Here is a 19,378-nt window from a genome sequence, read left to right as displayed (position 1 = left end):
AGTCACAGATCTGGGTTTAATCCATCATTATTTTTCTCACCAAGCCACCCCAGTTCAGACATGGCCATATGCAAATCTGTCTTGACCCTGTGCCTCATGGGAACAGTCCAGCCCGAACTGCCAAGCCATGTCTTTCTTGGACTGGAATAAAGCATCCTTGGACCGGTTTCCGGCTATCAGCCATCTTTAGCCAGGATAGCTTGACTCCAGAGGCTTAGTGAGCAAGGGACCCACGCCGGGGCATACCCTTCCCACAAAGGGTGAACAGCAAAACACACAAGATGATGGACGGAATGTTGCGCAATGGCAAAACATTCACCCCCAGTCACAGATCTGGGTTTAATCCATCATTATTTTGCTCACCAAGCCACCCCAGTTCAGACATGGCCATATGCAAATCAGTCTTGACCTTGTGCCTCATGGGAACAGTCCAGCCCGAACTGCCAAGCCATGCCTTTCGTTGACTGGACGAACCATCCTAGGACCGGTTTCTGGCTATCAGCCGTCTTTAGCCAGGATAGCTTGACTCCAGAGGATTAGTGAGCAAGGGACCCACGTCTGGGCATACCCTTCCCACATAGGGTGAATAGCAAAACACACAAGTTGATGGACGGAATGTTTCACAATGGCAAAACATTCACCCCCAGTCACAGATCTGGGTTTAATCCATCATTATTTTGCTCACCAAGCCACCCCAGTTCAGACATGGCCATATGCAAATCAGTCTTGACCCTGTGCCTCATGGGAACAGTCCAGCCCGAACTGTACCACTTTGTTCACCATAAGATGGCAGGGTATGCTCAGACGTGAGTCCCTTGCTCACTTTGCCACTGGATTCAAGCAAGCCGGGCTGAAGACGGCTGAAATGCCAGAAACCGGTCCTCGGAAGCTTGTTTCCGGTCCAGGGAAGGCATAGCTTGGCAGTTCGGGCCGGACTGTTCCCATGAGGCACAGGGTCAGACTGATTTGCATATGGCCATGTCTGAACTGGGGTGGCAGAGTGGGCTAAAGAACGGTGATGGATTAAACCCAGATCTGTTGACTGGGTGTGAGTGTTTGATTGGTTCAGATGCTCCGTCCATCACCACCCCCTTTTGTACCACTTTGTTCTCCATAAGTTGGCAGGGTATTCTCAGACGTGAGTCCCTTGCTCACTTTGCCACTGGATTCAAGCAAGACGGGCTGAAGACGGCTGAAATGCCAGAAACCGGTCCTCGGAAGCTCGTTTCCGGTCCAGGGAAGGCATGGCTTGGCAGTTCGGGCTGGACTGTTCCCATGAGGCACAGGGTCAGACTGATTTGCATATGGCCATGTCTGAACTGGGGTGGCAGAGTGGGCTAAAGAACGGTGATGGATTAAACCCAGATCTGTTGACTGGGTGTGAGTGTTTGATTGGTTCAGATGCTCCGTCCATCACCACCCCCTTTTCTACCACTTTGTTCGCCATGAGTTGGCAGGGTATGCCCAGACGTGAGTCCCTTGCTCACTTTGCCACTGGATTCAAGCAAGCCGGGCTGAAGACGGCTGAAATACCAGAAACCGGTCCTCGGAAGCTTGTTTCCGGTCCAGGGAAGGCATGGATTGGCAGTTCGGGCTGGACTGTTCCCATGAGGCACAGGGTCAGTCTGATTTGCATATGGCCATGTCTGAACTGGGATGGCAGAGTGGGCTAAAGAACGGTGATGGATTAAACCCAGATCTGTTGACTGGGTGTGAGTGTTTGATTGGTTCAGATGCTCCGTCCATCACCACCTCCTTTTGTACCACTTTGTTCGCCATAAGTTGGCCGGGTATGCTCAGACGTGAGTCCCTTGTTCACTTTGCCACTGGATTCAAGCAAGCCGGGCTGAAGACGGCTGAAATGCCAGAACCTGGTCCTCAGAAGCTTGTTTCCGGTCCAGGGAAGGCATGGCTTGGCAGTTCGGGCTGGACTGTTCCCATGAGGCACAGGGTAAGACTGATTTGCATATGGCCATGTCTGAACTGGGGTGGCAGAGTGGGCTAAAGAACGGTGATGGATTGAACCCAGATCTGTTGACTGGGTGTGTGTTTGATTGGTTCAGATGCTCTGTCCCTCACCACCCCCTTTTGTACCACTTTGTTCGCCATAAGTTGGCAGAGTATGCTCAGACGTGAGTCCCTTGCTCACTTTGCCACTGGATTCAAGCAAGCCGGGCTGAAGATGGCTGAAATGCCAGAAACCGGTCCTCGGAAGCTTGTTTCCGGTCCAGGGAAGGCATGGCTTGGCAGTTCGGGCTGGACTGTTCCCATGAGGCACAGGGTCAGGCTGATTTGCATATGGCCATGTCTGAACTGGGGTGGCAGAGTGGGCTAAAGAACGGCGATGGATTAAACCCAGATCTGTTGACTGGGTGTGAGTGTTTGATTGGTTCAGATGCTCCCTCCATCACGGTATACAACCGTTACCACGCATCTTTTACCACGAAGTACTGTTACAACGAAACCATTACAACGCAAGGGTATTTACAACGCATGTATTTACAACGCATTACACTACAACGCAGCTACTATTACAACGCATACCATTACAACGTAAGTATAGGTAAGTTTATCTTTTTTTAATACATTTATTAGGGGCATTGGGTTATGGGGTACAGGGGTATTTTTAGGGTTCAGGGCTAGGTTTGGGTTATGGGGTACAGGGGTATTTTAGGGTACAGGGCTAGGTTTGGGTTTTCGGGTACAGGGGTATTTTTAGGTTTCAGGGCTAGGTTTGGGTTTTGGGGTACAGGGGTATTTTTAGGTTTCAGGGCTAGGTTTGGGTTTTGGGGTACAGGGGTATTTTTAGGTTTCAGGGCTGGGTTTGGGTTTTGGGGTACAGGGGTATTTTTAGGTTTTAGGGCTAGGTTTGGGTTTTGGGGTACAGGGGTATTTTTAGGTTTCAGGGCTGGGTTTGGGTTTTGGGGTACAGGGGTATTTTTAGGTTTCAGGGCTAGGTTTGGGTTTTGGGATACAGGGGTATTTTAGGGTTCAGGGCTAGGTTTGGGTTTTGGGGTACAGGGGTATTTTTAGGTTTCATGGCTAGGTTTGGGTTATGGGGTACAGGGGTATTTTAGGATTTCAGGGCTAGGTTTGGGTTTTGGGGTACAGGGGTATTTTTAGGTTTCAGGGCTAGGTTTGGGTTTTGGGATACAGGGGTATTTTTAGGTTTCAGGGCTGGGTTTGGGTTTTGGGGTACATGGGTATTTTTAGGTTCCAGGGCTAGGTTTGGGTTTTAGGGTACAGGCGTATTTTTAGGTTTCAGGGCTGGGTTTGGGTTTTGGGGTACAGGGGTATTTTTAGGTTTCAGGGCTGGGTTTGGGTTTTGGGGTACAGGGGTATTTTTAGGTTTCAGGGCTAGGTTTGGGTTTTGGGATACAGGGGTATTTTTAGGTTTCAGGGCTAGGTTTGGGTTTTGGGGTACAGGGGTATTTTTAGGTTTCAGGGCTGGGTTTGGGTTTTGGGGTACAGGGGTATTTTAAGGGTTCAGGGCTGGGTTTGGGTTATGGGTCTGAGTTTGGGTCATGGGGTACAGGGGTATTTTTAGGGTTCAGGGCTAGGTTTGGGTTATGGGGTACAGGGGTATTTTAGGGTTCAGAGCTAGGTTTGGGTTATGGGGTACAGGGGTATTTTAGGGTTCAGGGCTAGGTTTGGGTTATGGGGTACAGGGGTATTTTTTTTTTTTCAAAACAAATTTTATTAGGTTTGGCAGTTGACAGCACAATAGAAATAATCCACCGCTCCCCTAGTAGCAGAGAGGCAGTGGGCATAGCAAAAACAGCATAATCAAATACAACCAGCTAATATTTCCCCAGTACCCACCCACCACTAACCCACCCGGATCCTTCCCCCCCACCCCGCACGGTGTCTGTATTGTCCATCTAGATCCCAGGGGTATTTTTAACATATATATTTACAAATTCTTAAATAAAAATTAATATAATAAATTAAATTAATTAAATAATTATTAGTTACATTATTTTACATTATTTTAAAATATTATATACTTACCTATACTTATGTTGTAATGGTATGCGTTGTAATAGTATCTGAGTTGTAGTGTAATGCGTTGTAAAGCCATTCGTTGTAATGGGTCCTGCGTTGTAAAAAATGCGTGGTAATGGTATGCGTGCTAAATGTATGCGTGCTAACATCATATATCCTCCATCACCACCCCCTTTTGTACCACATCTTTCTAAAAGTGTCAGTTTCAGAATAGTAACTTAAAATCCGACTTCACCGCTAAAGAGGGGTTTAAATTACAAGCTTTATGAGTTTGAACACGATTTCTCAGCTTGGTTCCAATCAGACATCATCACTAATAGCTGTAACACGGAAACCCAGTGTTAGTCTATGAATGAAATAGGCCTTGCAACTGTGAAAAATATCTGAAGGTTTTTTTCACTGCTAGAATATGTAACACCTTAACACCCAATGCATCCTGCCCTGTGAGCTGGTAGGGCCTATCTTTGTGGTCACTTATGTGTATAAAAAGGAAGGTTTAGGCCGGCAAAAGATTTATTTTGAAAGTAATTACCAAGCGCAAATGGTAACTTGGATGGAATGCGCACTACTACTGGAATCTATGAACTACACTTATCACTAGATACATCCAATATTTTTCAATGTACATAAATCATGTGGAAACAAAAATCTAATTATTAATCGAGAAGGCTAACATGCGAATACAAAAGTCACTCCTGTTTTTTAGTACAATTAAAATAATTATAACACAGTTTGCTTTAGTTCCTTGAAGACTTCAATGAAAACAAATGCCAATGCATTTCGGGATCAAAGGGTCCCTTCTTCAGGGGCAACTGGAGACAAAGACAGGAAAACATGGAAGAGAATAAGTCAAGCGTTAACATTAGTAACAAACATAAGGAGTAAAAGAAAGAAGGAGATTGAGGAAAGTGTCCTAATGCTGAAGCCCACCTAATGTTGAACATGGTTAAAGAGACATTTGACTCAACAAGTATACAAAGAGTGCTGTCCTCGCCATACTGAAATAAGAGATAAAAAGGACAAATAAATAAAATATCCAAAACCTATATCCAGTTCCATGAAAAAAGTTATAACAAACCCACAATATCTGTGCTCGCCATGAACTCAAGCAAAAGAAGTAATCACCATACCAAGTGACCGACTCTCGAAATGTGTCTCCCCTACTAATAAATTATACACTGAAATTGTGATTCCACTCACATCCAGGAACTTCAAACACTTAAGGCTAATATCCCTCAGTGACAATGTCCAAGGAACTACACCTTTAACTGCATATTCCTAGCGTGTGATGCAGCAGTACTAAATAATGAAAAAAACAATAAAGAGGGGCGTGGCCAAGATGGCGTTGGAGTAGGACGCTCTTTCTGTGCCTCTCCGGCGCCGATCCTTCTTAGCCGCTAATAGCTTCTGTCATCAGCCCGGTTCGGCCACCGGACGATTGGAAAAGGTCAGCGGTGTGGTGCAGCGTTTTCCGGTGCCTCCAGCGGAGCGCTGCGTCGCTCACAGAGGCGAGGAGGGCGGAGAGAGTGTGCGGCCTTGCAATCCCCGGCCTCGCGTGTGCTGGTGGGCGGCCGGAAGTTCGGGACTGCCACGCCGGAGGAGGAGACCCGCGACCGCCGCCTGAGATCCTCACGGACGCCGGCTGCTGGGCGCGAGCCACGCGAGCAGCGGGAGGTTGAGTGCCTGCCGGAGACCACCGGAGGGCTTCCCGGTCTTGCAGTGCGGAGGGGCCGGCCTTGAGTGCAGTGCGGAGACCCGGAGGCGCCGCCTCGGAGGTATGGTAGAGGCCCCGAGCGCTTCCCAACAGCGGCATCCCTCTAGGACACGCAGCGGGGCCCAGCATCGGCTTGTGGAGCTGTGCGCCGGCCAGGTGAGGAGGTGTGGCTGCCGACCGGCGATCCAGGCGGGACGAGCACAGAGGGGGCAGTTCGGCCTCCTGCGGTGCAGAGGGGTCCTGGGGATTCCTCCGACACCGGTCTGTATAGCGTATGGGCCCGGGGATCTGCCGCCACCTTGCTGTGCCCGGACACCGAGTGGGACAAGGGACTTACCTGTGCTGGTCCTGCTCCTGGGCTGTGGGACTAGGAGTGCAGTTCGGTGTGGCGCCTGGTGACCTGGAAGCGGTCGGATTTGAAGACGTGCAGCCGCCATTTTGCTTGCCGCGTCCGGCCATCTGGGTGCATCGCCCCCACGCCTGAGTTCCTGGAGTTTGGGTTGCCCCGCCGCGCCCTTCATCGGGGGCTTATCATAGCGATCTGGGTGCTTGTGCATAGCTGTCCCCTGGAGTTGTGGTGCACGGGGATTCTCGGGGTGCCTCCGACCGGAGCAGAGTGGTGGGCGCCGAGTCGTGCTGCCCGGCGGGGCCGACTTCTACGCAGGCGAACCCGGACCCGGGTACCGCTTGACCTTGGTGGCGACTGGTGCCTCATCCGCCCTGGTGAAGGTTGCCTAGCAGTATGGCCAACCAGGCTCGCAAGGGACGCGTGGTGAAAGACGGAGCATCTAAATCTTCGCAACAGCCGGCTTCACCGGGGGCAAGTGGGTCACCAAGGATGTCCGATGACGAGGCCCCGGTCACCAAGGCGTTCATGACCGAACTTTTTGCTTCTATCAAGGAGGACATCTCCGAGCTGCGGGCACAGCTGGCCTCTGATCTCCGGGAAGTGCGGAGAGATGTTGATGGGATTGGGGAAAGAGTGGCGACCCTAGAAGACCATGATTTGAGCACGGCCAATGATGTCCACGTACTGCAGCAGGACGTCCTTCGTCTCATGGGACAAAACTTGGACCTGCAGGCGCACACGGAGGACCTTGAGAACCGTTCCCGTCGGAATAACATTCGCATTAAAGCGGTGCCTTGGGACGGCGAGGCGGGGGACCTACGTGGCTATGTGACGGACCTGTTTCTACAGATCTTGGCCGAAGACGATGTGAAGGAAATCCAGATGGATAGGGTCCATCGCGTTGGCTTGCCCAGACGGGGGGGAGGGCCGCCCCCCGACATCCTGGTCTGTGTTCATGACTTTCAAGTGAAAGAGCGCATCCTCCGTAAAGCCAGGGCCATCACTTCGCTGCAGTTTCGGGACCATCGCCCTCAACTCTTTCAGGACTTGGCGGCCTCTACGCTCCAAAAACGGAGGGATTTCAGGCCGGTGACCGCTCTTCTGCGGGAGCGCAACATCGCGTATTCTTGGGGGCATCCCTTCAGGATCATATTCAGATGGCAGAACAGATTGGTACAGATACGCTCCCTCCAGGAAGCAAAGGAGCTCTTGGGCTTGGAGTATGCTGCCCCATCCCAGAGATCGAATGCATCTCCATCTCGACGGCGCCGACGATCCTCCTCATGGCACAGAGTGGGGTCTTCTCCAGTTCGAGGGCGCCCGGACCGCAGTTCCAGCCAGCAGGAGAGAGGGAGCGCGGTGGCTTCCGTGGCCTCAGCGACGATGCCGGCATCACAGGCCAGCTCTGGAGCAGCGTGAGGTGACTTACTTCATGTGGATCGGCGCTGGAGGGGGCATGGCGCCCCCCGGTTTGGGTGAATGGATGTACTTTTGGAGAAGACTCCCCAGACCGTGACCTTGGGAGGAACCGGGAAGGTCCCCCTGACCTGTCCCAGGAGTGGTCGAAGCTCCGCGAACTATGGACCACTGGGACTGATGAGTATTGTTTTCAGTTTGTTAATGTTTTGGGTGGTTGGGGGTTTGTGGGGTGGGAGTGGGGTGGGGTTGGGGGGGGGTGTTGGGAAGGTGGTGGCGACCGGGGGCTATGTGTGCGAGGTATGGTCTGCGTTTAGTGTGTCCTCTTCTAAGGTCTGTTGCACGGGGCCACTTCCTGGAGCGTTCTTTGCCACATATGGGCTTTCGGGCCCCCTAATTGATATTAGCTGCGTGCAGGTGGGAGTTCTGCAGCTATTAGGCGGGTGGGTTTTTGTGCCCCTGGGTTGGACGCTGGACTGGCTATTGGTGGCGGGGTGCCTCGCTGTTCGGCGTCTGGATTGTTTGTTTGGAGGGACGCCTGGTGTGCTTCGTTCTGGGGGAACTGATTATGCTGCTCTGATGGTGTGGAGGGGACGTGGGGATGGCTGGAGGGGGACGCTTGGAGTTTGGCCTAGATCGGATGGGTGTGGAATGGAGGTGACGCCGGTAGGGGTAGGGGCGGGGTCCTTGCTGCCACGCTTCCAGAGCGTTGAGTCCCGACGTTGTAATGCCTATTAATGTAGGGACCTGGAATGTTAAGGGCCTCAACTCCCCGCAAAAGCGTCAAAAGCTCTGGAAGTATCTGTTGGATCACCATCTGGATGTAGTGGCCCTCCAGGAAACCCACCTAGCTAGGAGGGATGAACTTAGGCTTCGACACCGACAGTTTCCCCTCATTTACAGAGCGTCTGCGTCCACTAAGCATAGAGGTGTGGCCCTAATGTTCAAGGCGTCCCTCCATTTTCAGCCTCTGGGGGTGAGTGGTGATAAGGAGGGCCGATGGCTCATGGTGAAGGGGTCCCTGTATGGTCGACAATGTACCTTTGTTGTTGTGTATGTCCCTAATGCTGGCCAAAATGGGTTCTTGCAGGAGCTGTTGGATAGGGTGGGGAACTTTGTTGAAGGGCGTCTGTTCCTCCTAGGGGATTTTAATATGGTCTGGGATAAGAGCATGGACAGTTCAGGTGCGCGACGGGCGGACTCAGGGGTTTTTTCAGTAGAGACACAGCGACAAATAGAGGCTTTGGGTCTAGTGGACAGCTGGCGCTTCCTACATCCACAGACTAAGGACTATACATTCTTTTCCTCAGTACATCAATCTTACTCACGTATAGATCACATTTTTATTAGCCAGGCGCTTAGGGGAGATGCCCAATTCTCTGATATTTTTTCGATCTCGCTCTCCGATCATGGCTTGGTGGTTCTTAGCCTGCAATGGCGCGTGGGTGGGGACGGTTGGCGGAAATGGTACTTTCCGGCGGCGCTCACTCGAGATGAGGAGTCTTGTAAAGCGCTTCGGAAGGCTATCGGGGATTTCATGGCGCTTAATCCGCCCTCGGATACCTCGGTTTATGTGACCTGGGACGCGTGCAAGGCCTCCTTGCGGGGCACCTGCCTCGCTCTCAACGCGAACCTCAACAAACTCAGGAGGACGGAGAGGGAGGCCCTGGAAGCGGAGCTTGCCCTTTTGGAACAGGCGCACAAGTCCAATCCCTCCAGAGTGACTCTCCGGCCTTTGACGGCAGTGAGGGGGAAGTTGAAGGCCCACTATAATAACAGGGCTGAATTCACTCTCCTCCGCCTCCGCCGCGTCTCCTACTCCCAGGGGAATAAGGTTGGGCGGCACTTGGCGCGGCAACTCCACGATAAACGCGAAAGGGACTACATTGGGGGGATCCGCGACCAGGCAGGTTCTGTACACCATGGTGACGCGGACAAAGCTGGCATCTTTGGCCGTTTTTACGCCGCTCTTTATGCAGGTGACGCCCTCGACTCGGAGGCTCAGTCTGCATTTCTGGAAAATCTCCCATTGCCACGGGTCTCCGCGGAGTGGAACGACCTGTTGGGTTCCCCGATTACCAGAGAGGAGGTTCTGGCCGCCATCAAGGCGTTGAAGCTCCACAAGGCCCCGGGCCCGGACGGCTACACTGCCCTGTTTTATAAGACATTTGCATCTGAGCTCTGCGACTTCCTGGTCTCCCTCTTTAATTCCATGGCGTCGGAGGGCCGGACTTCTGACACAATGGCCGAAGCGTTGATCACGGTTCTCCCCAAACCCGGGAAAGACCGTGCTGAGTGCGCCTCCTACCGACCGATAGCGCTCCTCAACCTGGACGCTAAACTGTACTCTTCCATACTTGCGGGGAGGATGCGGGACTTGATGCCGGCTTTGGTGCAGCCGGACCAGTCCGGCTTCATCAAAGGGCGACAAACCCATGACAACTTGCGGCGTGTAGTCCACCTGATCGAAAAGGCTACTAGATTCCGTATTCCGGCGATCTTAATAGGCCTTGACGCGGAGAAAGCCTTTGACCGCGTCGACTGGGGCTTTTTACGTCATACTCTCACGGCTTTTGGGTTTGCGCCTCGCTTCCTTCGGATGCTTGAGGCCAATTTTAGCAACCCTATGTCGAGGGTGTTGGTGAATGGCCACAGGTCTGACAGGTTCCGTCACTCACGGGGAACACGTCAGGGATGCCCTCTCTCACCACTCCTCTTCGCTTTAAGTATTGAACCCTTGGCGCTTGCGATCCGGGAACACGAAGGTATCTTGGGCATCCCCTTCGCTGGGGAACAGCATAAGATCTCGCTGTTTGCTGACGACGTGCTGCTCTCCCTTAAAGATCCGGGACTGTCATTACCATATGTTCATACAGTACTCTCTGACTTTGAGAGGGTAGCAGGTTTTAAAGTCAACCTTGCCAAATCATATATATTGAACTTGACTCTTCCGCCCGCAGGGGTGCTACGTTTGCGGGCCCTTACCCCCTTGTCATGGTCGACCTCTTCGCTGATGTATCTAGGAGTGCATCTGACGCCCACTATAGGCGCCTTATTTTCGGCCAATTTTACACCCATGTTGAATGTGATTCGCACTGAACTCGAGAGATGGAAGCCCAAGTTCATTTCATGGCTGGGTAGGATTCATGCCCTCAAGATGGTCCTCCTTCCTAAGCTTCTCTACCTCTTCCAGGCATTGCCTATACCGGTGGAGTTGGACTACTTTCGTCAATTAAAATCTCTGATGCTGAAATATGTCTGGCAAGGTGGCAGGGCGCGACTCTCATATGCTGTGCTTCATCGTCCGCGAACGGAGGGGGGGGTGGGATTCCCGGATATGAACCTGTATTACAAGGCAGCCCAATTGAGGGTGCTAGTTGAATGGTCGCAGCGACTCTCGGAAAAACATTGGCTCCATATGGACCGGTGTGTGGCCGGTAGATCCATTTGGGACCTGGCCTGGAAGCCCAAAGCTGACCGCCCTAGGAATGCGTACATTAGCACCCCTACCAGCACGGTGTTGAAGGTCTGGGATACACTTAGTGGGGACGACCGATGGACCACCTTCCCTTCTCCCTTTACCCCTATTCATTTTAATCCGGCCTTCCCCCCGGCATTGTCGGACGGATCGTTTGAGGTCTGGAGGGAGGGCGGTTGCCGAGCTCCTACCCACCTGTTTCACGGGACGGCGCCGCTCACTTTTCATAACTGTATGCGGGACTACCGGGTGCCGCCTACTGAACGCTTCCGTCACCTTCAACTCTTGCACTGGGCGACTTCGACTGCAGTTGGGGACGCCGCTATTAGACCGTTGACGAAATTTGAGGCTTTCGTCCTCCACACATCCGAGATGAAGGGGACGATTTCCTTCTTATATAGGATGTTGCTCGATACTGCAGATTCCCCCCGTCCTCGCTACATGGACCACTGGGAAGCTACCCTGGGTAGGGATATTTCTGACACCGAGTGGAGGAACCTCTGGCGGGATGTGACGACGCATAACCACTCCACGGACCTCCGAGAGGCTCATTTTAAACTAGTGTTTGACTGGTATTTATACCCATCTAAGCTGCACCGGATCTTTCCGACTACTTCAGATAGATGTTGGCGGGACTGTGGTGGCTTAGGGGACTTTCGCCACATTTGGTGGGATTGTCCCACCATTCGTCCCTTCTGGTCCGAGATCCTGTCCCATATTAAAGACATACTGGGCTATCCGATTCCGAATTCCATGGACTATGTCCTGCTGGGGCTTAGCGATCCCTTACTGGAACATCAAACGAGGGCTGATAAACGCATGGTATGGCTGTGTTTAGGGGCGGCCAAATTGACGCTAGCAACTGCCTGGAAAAGCCCATCTGCTCCGGCCATTTCATTGTGGCATGCACGGCTGTGGCGACTTTTAAGTATGGAGAGATTGTCTGATATATTTATGGGGAATTTCAAGAACTTCATATTTACATGGGGTCCCTTGGTGAGGTTCCTCTCTCGGGGTCTCCCTTCTGCAGTTTGTCCCCCGGCACTTCGTGCACTACACCTATTCCAAGTTTAATCATTCCCGTGTGGGAAGTTGCGCTGTATGGATGATGGTCGCCACCTCCGGGGGAAGGGTGTGGGGGGGTGGGGGGATTGGGGGACGTTGGGGGGGTTGAAGTTACTTTTGTTGCGACGTGCCTTCATGTGGGAGTGTCCGAATGGCGCTCCTGACTGACATACGCTTTGCCTTGGGGAAGCCTCCTCGAGCCCGGTGGACAATCGCTACAGATTTGCCGCACCCACTGATTGGGGGCCATGGACATTGATATGAGAGGCAACATATCTTATCTGTACGGGGGCGCTATGGCGGGGTTCTTAGCATCCCCTGTGTGGGAAATGTGGCGTTATGTCGCCTGTTCTATAGTTCTTCTCCTTCTTCTCCCTCTTACTTTTCTAGCTTTCTCTTTACTCTTGAGCAAATACCAAAATAAAACTTTTACAAAAAAAAAAAAAAAAAAAAAAGTGACAGATAAGCTAAATAACTCCTCTGACCAACTGCACCCTCCTTCTTGTAGATTAAAATACCTATTGATGTAGATCATACCTCGATGCTCAAGGGAGAGAACTCCCAGATCCTACAGGTGATGTAAATATTTCATCACTTCAAGGGGAAGTTAACAGGGTTATTCCTTCTGAAATCTCCAGCAACCAATGATGCTGCTGAATACCGCCCCCTGGAGCGACCCAAAGCTGAACAGCCAAAGTAATTTCTAGAAAATTGAATAATCAAATCCTTTACCTAAGCTCCCCATCAGTGTGAAGCCTATCAGCAACAAGAAAGGTATCCACTTACCCCAAGCGTTGCCGTTTGAACCTCAATGATGAACGTGACCCTTCCTTGAACTTATAACTGTTTTACAACTTCCCCTCCACAAACTCTTGAAAGCTCCGCACAGGACCCGAAACTACATGTAAGTATGCTAAGAGAAAGAGACTGCCAGTGCTAAAAAAAAACAGAGGGCTTCGGCGGCCAACATGTTAGAACGGTGTATCTCACAACTGAAAAGTTACCAGATACAACAACTCAACGAAAGATGTAAATCATGGCCACCCTGGAACAAACAAGCAGCGACTCGTGTCAGGGAAAAGATGCAGGGAAGGGGTCAGGGTAGGTGGTGGATGGCAGACACAAATATAAAAGAACTTACCTGCTGCCCTCCAGGATTACGCTCTTCTGCTCCTCTCTTCTCCACTGCAGGCAGTCCCAGGCTCCCAGACTTCTCTGTGGCCCATCCTGAAGCTGCTCTCATGCATGAGAGCAGCTTCAGGATTGGCCTGAGTGGCAATCATTTGCACTCCCAGACAGACTGCAAGCCTGTGCCTGCTCTCTCCGACCCAGCAATACAGCTGGGGTTGGAGAGAGCCTCACTGCGCAGTGAAGGCAGTGCCGACCACTACCCCTTAAGCCTGTCATCACTCTGGCCCCGTCCCCAAAAATCAGCACAAGAAAATTGAAAACGATAATAAAATGGATTTTAAACCAGTTTTATTATTCATGGTTTTGAGAGTGCTGGTGGCGGGTTGGTGGGGCGACACTCTTCCACCATAGCAGGGGAGCCTCTGCTGCACACAAGCATCTTAGTCTTCAACTGCAATTCTACAAAAATGATACTAGAACAGTATATAAAACTAAATGTACACAATGTGCATGAACCAAAAAACAACCAAAACAAAAATAATGATGATAGGGGAAATAAAGTGGAAGAAAGAAAATCATGTTCAACATAACTTAAAAAAGAGGAAAAACAACCATGTCACAAAGTGTACCCAAGAAAAAGGAAATAGTCAGAAGTCAAAGTAATGGCTGAATGAATAAGTATCCCATGTTCAAAAAGGGGTAAGTTAAAGCAAACATGACATGTTTTTTTGAAAAATGATTCCATGATTTGTTTCAAGACATAGTGAAAAGGGTAAATGCTTCACAAATAGATATTCCATATCTGTTATGCAACAATGAGCAAACAACATGAACCATTACTTTGGATAATGACCATATGTAGGAGAATACACACCATTTGTAAACATATATATATAAAAGATTTACAATCAGGTAAAACTGAATATTTTGTAAAAGCAAACCCACAAATTCCATCTCAAGCAGTATGAATACCTGGCATTGCAATTCTTAACCCCCACTGATGATGGTAAACAAAGGGGGAGGTCAATCCTGGCCTCCTAGAAACATTACTCCTAATGGAGCACCTAGCTGGTCAGAAAAGATAAAACACTTTACAGAAAACAGCTCAACTCAAATTTGTCATTTCGGCCCTCTGGGGACATGGTATCAAAATGCCTGATCCAATAAGTTTTTCAGTGTGACAGTATTCTTGAACAGTTTATTCCTGGACTGACCTTAGGAACCTGACCTCGCCCCAGGAGGTAGTATTCAGCTGCCTCATTGGTTGCTAGTTGATTGGATACAACAGCAAGGGAGTCCCTTAAAAAGACCTGAAACCTTTTTAGGCTGTTGTATAGGTCAAAAAATGTTGGTAGCTTATGGATTCTGGATGGCCTGGTGATTCATTGTATCTTACCATATGGACATTTTTATCGCTTTTAATGATACTAGAGGTTACTCACTAATAAAGGAAACCTTTGAGTATATCCCTAGGTATGTTTTAATTGCTTTTGCCTGAAACATGACCCAAGTAACTGTCCCGAAAACAGGTTTATAAGACATCCAAGGGCATTTTTCCCCCAGTTCAGTCCACTGGGGTGGCATTGTTCCTACCCTAGTGTGAGAGGTTGTCAAATGATGAAGCAGGCCTTGATACATTAAGGGTGAGACAACTTCTCAAATAGCTATTGATGACCTTCTCTCCCAAGAAGTCACAACTGAAAATTAACAGTGGTGACCATATTATCTTCAAGTATTATTGTGTGTTGATCTTTTATCTGGGAGGATAAACTTGAGGATCCACCTACAGTACTCTCTTATGGAGTTTGATCTCTTGAACTTCAGCCATCAAGCTAAAAGACTGCACACCTGTTGAAGGAACACATTGTAAAGAAAGCAAAGTTGGCCTGGTTCCAGCTCTCTTTTCTAAAGTAAGTCAAACCACTTCTTCTAGAAAATGACTTCAGAACAGCTGTTCAAACCTTTGTGGCTTGCATTTGATCATGGTAATACCCTACTCCATGGCTTCCCAGACTCTACACTGGACCCCCCTAGGGGCATTCTACACTCAACAGCATGTCTCATCTTGGGCCTGAAGAAATATGATCATATCTCTCTCATCCTGACAGAGCTCAATTGGTTCATCTTGCTGGCAAGCATCATCTCCAAAAAACAGCCTTGTCAAATTTCCAAAGCCATCACAACTAGCGCCTCTTATCTTGCAGAAAAGCTCACCATCTCTGGTGATTCTTAGTAATCCCTATGCCACAGCACTATGAGATTGCAGACTATGAAGTGTAAAAATAAAAAACAGGATAGGAGGCCTTTTTCACCTACACACCCAGGATCTGGAATGACATCCCTGTATCCATGAGGTCCGACCCAAAGCTGCTCCAATTTATTAAAGCGTTAAAGACCCACCTCTTTAAAAAATAATACATCCCAATTCATTGACTGTCTATAAGCCACCTTTTATTACTCATTTACTTTATGTTTGCCTTTGACCATGTACTGCACTCTGTTGCCTTTTGGCTAGGTTTGCACTATAGAGATATCACATACATACATTCAGACCTCATTCAAGCTGGAGGGCTTCAATTACAGTTCAGTTTGTAGCCAAAGGGCTAGCTTGCAATATTTATCCTCAGTAGTCTTAAAACAAAAAGTGGACACAGTAATTGTGACTGGAAGCAGGGCCCAAGGGTAATCACTACAGGACAATTAAAGGAACATTCAACAGGCCTCCATAGGTCTTGGGTAGGCTACCCTTTGTAAGTAATGAATTATTGCAATACATTTCTCGATGGTCTTAAGCAAGAGAAAGACTACCATGAGGGCTGGGTGGCAAACTACGTTCTACCAGCAGAGTTTTGCCACTCCGCGCTCTGCTTGGAGAGCGAAGTTCTGCAAAAACTCTGCAAATCACTGCATAGTGGTGTATACCACTGCACCCAAGCACACCACCTGGACAAGCAATGTTCAAGCTCTCAAAAAGAGGCTTGAGAAGCAGGATCCAAATGACAAATGTGTCAGGATTCAGATCGAGGCTTGACAGATTTATTATTTGAATCCTGCTTCTAAAGCGCCCTTTTAGATACACTTGAATGTCACTTGTCTAGATGTTTTAGGCCTCATTTTGAAAGAACGCATTCCAATTTCCTATCAAACATCAAATGAAAAGTCAGCGTGGGTTCAAGTCGCGCAGGAGTCTGTCAGTGCCAGGCTACCCTGTGTGAAGCTTTCCAATGATTGGGGACTACTGTGATCTCCTTAGATACATTAAGCAATCGGCGGAGCATCACATGCAGCCTCCATCAGCCTCAGAGTGGCTGTGTCTGCTCTGCTCCATGCAGCATTATTGCTTCCCACTAGCCCTGTCGAGTGTAGTGCTGCAGTGCAGCAGGACTATAGCCCAAAGCATTTTTTCTTATCCTTTGAATCTACCATCTGCTGGATGCGATGCAACTTGGATTCAGCGCCCTGCCCGGCGCCCTTCATTCTTCACTGCAGGGCTGCTAAAAAATCTGTCTTCTTCTTTGCCACCTTCTCTCGCCTCTGCTGGATGATATGCTCTGCCTTCCACCAAATCTGCCGTGCCTACTCTAGGCACCTCTGAGCAGGGACCTCCTACGAAAGGAAGGATTTGTGCTCCGTGAACCAAGAAGAATTGATAGAAGAATCTGACCAGTCCTTGGTATGAACCTTGAGTCTTGGCATTTCCAAACCGAACAGTGCTGTTTAAAAGTTGGTGAGTTGAGTTTCCTTTAGCTTGCTCTCCCCCCCACCACACTCAAGTTCAGTACGGCTTTAATGCGGCTTTAGTTCTTTATTGATCGTGCATTCTGCAATGTAATGCAAAATATCCTTTTCTGACAGACATGGATGTGTAGGTGTGTGTGTTACCTTTTTTCGCTTTGGGAGCAGTGCTAGCGCTGTGTGCTTCACAGACTTCCAGAGGTCGATAGAGCTAGAGCGCACAAGGATAGAGTTTTGTTGTGACGTTTATTTGTCCTGCTGACTTTGACTGATCACACCACAAGTAAAGGGAGTGGTTTACAAACAGGTCACTGTCGATTTCGGCTCTACCTCTGTGCTATTTGCAGAATATGCAGGAGGTGAAGTTACTTTAATGCATGTGCATGCACTGCAAGTAGAAGATTATACACGTCTTGTGGGCACCAACCTCAAACCTGTAGCTGAAATCATATGTATTTGATGCAACAGGGAAATCTAATGTCCAATGTTCTGAACTACAGGTAAAATAGGAGTTTGTGAATTTCTTTACGTGGACATGATAATTGATCATATAAATACTCTGCCCACTCGCTGAACTCCGTGGAATTAGGCAAAGTTTTTCTGCAACTCTGCAGAATTCCGTGGAGTGAAACTCAGCAAGCTCCGCCCAGGCTTACTTACCATTTAAAAAATTCATCGATATCTGTATTGTTTGAATACAAGGATCTTCTTTGTCCCTATTAGCCATGAAAACAAATGAAAACTACATCCAAATATCAAGAGTCTTGACCACATTTATTAAGAGTAAATCATTTTTGCCATACGTTTCCAGGTGGTCAAGATGCCATTGTAACAATATATTTTCTATCTTAAGTAATTGAGCATCTATACCCACCCGAGGGAATTGAAGATGAACAAAACAAAAAAGGGGCAGTGACTGTATACAGTGCAAACAAAGTGACCAAAAAAGTAACCCATAAACTGCTATTGCCAGGCAAAGTGTAATACTGTAAATGATGATTATATCTTCCTAACTCTTAATGACCTAGAAGTGTCCAGGACCATCCTGCTCGTTCTAGAATGTACTGGCTTTTCTGGAATGTTCCGGCTCTTCCAAAATGTTATGGCTCTATTCACCTTGCCCCAGAAGTGGTTATTTTGGTTACCCTGTGACTTTAACCTCCTTTGCCTCCCGAGCCACCTCTGGCATTTCAGCCAGTCTTCATGGCCAGCACATAGCAAGCTTGTATCGTGGATTGGGAAAAATAAGACGATTCCCTTTGAAACTTGACATTACCCCCCTCCCCCAAACGGCCCTTCCAACCCTTATTATCAGGATATGGTTTAGAAGGAAAACAATGGTGGAATAACCAGATTTAGCAGGTTGCATGAAAAAATTATTTGGGTTCCCAAGAACTATCTGAGGCATCATGCCTTTTCCAGAACACTAGATATTGTAACTGCACTCTGAAACCTGGGGAGTGAAGTATCTCCTCTACTTTATACTCAGGTGACCCTACTATTACACTTGGAAGCTGTGCCACCTGGTTGCTTTCTTAAACCATGAGATGTAAACTATTGGCTCAATGTGCCATTTTGTAGGTTTTTTGCTTACCACAGATTTTCTGGGTAAGCCAGTGATCTTGAAAGTGCCCACAAATCTGGGAGGGAACTTACAGCCTGATTCATGTACATGCCGTTTTGCGTGTCCCTAATAGCGAATCATAGCGATTCGCTATTGAGGACACGCAAAACGGCATTCATGTAGGAATTGCTACTTAAATAGCGATTCCTACATGTTCTTTATTTGCGAGTAGCAATTTGCTACTCGCAAATACTCCCCATTCATTCCTATGGGCCAAGAGGCCCATAGGAATGAATGGGGATTTGCGAGTAGCAATTTGCTACTCGCAACTAAGATAGCGATTTTAAGGGTGCCAGGGGTGTCCAAAGGACGCCCTGTAGCACCCCTAAAATGCACTTTTGGACAGGTGTTGCGCACACACATGTCCAAAGGACATGTGTGTGTGCTACATGCAACTTTGAAAAATGCTTTTAAAAGCATTTTTCTGAGTTTTTGCTATTTACCGACAGGTCTGACCTGTCGGTAAATAGCGGCCCCAAAAGTCCAAAATCGCTATTTTGTTTTGTGTCATGAATAGCATTTGAGGAATCTCTATTAGAGATTCCTTAAATGCCATTCCACGCAAATATGCGAATTCTTACATAGCGATTTTTGCATTTGGTATCATGAATGCCAAATGCAAAAATCGCACTCGCAAAGGGCCAGATTCTCAGAATCTGGCCCTTTGCGAGTGCAATTTACCTACATGAATCAGGCTGTTAGGGAGGGCACCAGTAATAGATAGATTCCGTCAAGGTAGCCAAACAAGAATATCCATTTGTACATGGGACAAGCCTCCCGGTGCCAATTTTAACATCTCTTATAACCTGCCTTGGCTCTCCAAAGATGTTAGATGTCCATTTTTGAGTGTCTCTGATAATA

The sequence above is a fragment of the Lissotriton helveticus genome, chromosome 4_1 (genome assembly GCF_964261635.1).
Source record: "Lissotriton helveticus chromosome 4_1, aLisHel1.1, whole genome shotgun sequence".
Lineage (NCBI taxonomy): Eukaryota > Metazoa > Chordata > Amphibia > Caudata > Salamandridae > Lissotriton > Lissotriton helveticus.
The sequence above is the reverse complement of the archived record's forward strand: the minus strand, read 5'-3'. Positions refer to the sequence as shown.